This window comes from Durio zibethinus, chromosome 4 (genome assembly GCF_047325235.1).
Source record: "Durio zibethinus cultivar Kanyao isolate XHJ-2024 chromosome 4, ASM4732523v1, whole genome shotgun sequence".
Taxonomy (NCBI): domain Eukaryota; kingdom Viridiplantae; phylum Streptophyta; class Magnoliopsida; order Malvales; family Malvaceae; genus Durio; species Durio zibethinus.
The window spans coordinates 16,417,991-16,419,018 of NC_143165.1; positions in this window are offsets into that span (position 1 = coordinate 16,417,991).

Genomic DNA, 1,028 nt, shown 5'->3' on the forward strand with positions numbered 1-1,028 from the left:
CTCTGACATTTGAGAAGTATAATTGAACTGGATGTTCTACGACACATTTAGCTTAATACTATCATAAAATGGTTGGGTATATCGATGATGAGAAGTTGCTTATTTATGTATTTCAAGAAAGTTTGGCTGGGATAGTAGCCCGTTGGTATTATAGTTTGGATAATAGTTAAATTCATATTTAGAAAGATTTATCACAAGCATTCTTAAAGCAATACCAACACATGTTGGAAATGGTTTCAGATCGATTAACCCTTTAAAATATAAGAAAAAACCTTAATGAGTTACAAAAAATATGCTGCTAGGTGAAAAGAGATTGCATCATAAGTTCAATCACCTTTAACTAATAAAGAGTTGAATTCCCTATTTATGGTTACTTTTTCTTTTCTTTATTATATAAGTTGATTGGTAATACGTTCTCATAATTTGTTAATTTGTTATTTGCTATGAGTAAAATCGAGGATGAGATAAAAAAAGAAAGAATTATAGATGCTAATGTGAAAACTCCTAATGAAATATTAGGAAATATTTTTTATGGATATGCCCAAGAGATAATTGTTGAATGGCAAAATGAGAAAAACTGCCCCATGATATAAAAAGGTTTGGCGAATGACTATTCTTAATGGTCACCATGTTGTTCCCAACTGACATTTTGGGCCAATAATTTTTCTCAACCACTTTATCTATGTGCTTTAATTCTTTCACCATAAACATTCTCAAAACAAAGGACTAACCTAAGCTATTTATAAAGCCATAAGAGAAAGAGAGTCAAGATGTACCATTCATTCCCAATGTTTTTCGCTATGTTTTCATCTTACTTATCAAGAATCATATGATGTCTGTTATCGCTATAAGACCTAAAAGGCCTTATTACTTGAAGTGCTATAATCCCAACATTAAGTGTGAATTTCATGATAGGGTCTAGAGGCATTTCATAGAAGATTGTATTGCTTTCAAGGATATAATTTAGGCTTTGATAAATGTAGGTCTTATGAAGTTTAAAGGGCTGGTTAGTGATTTTGATAATTGAT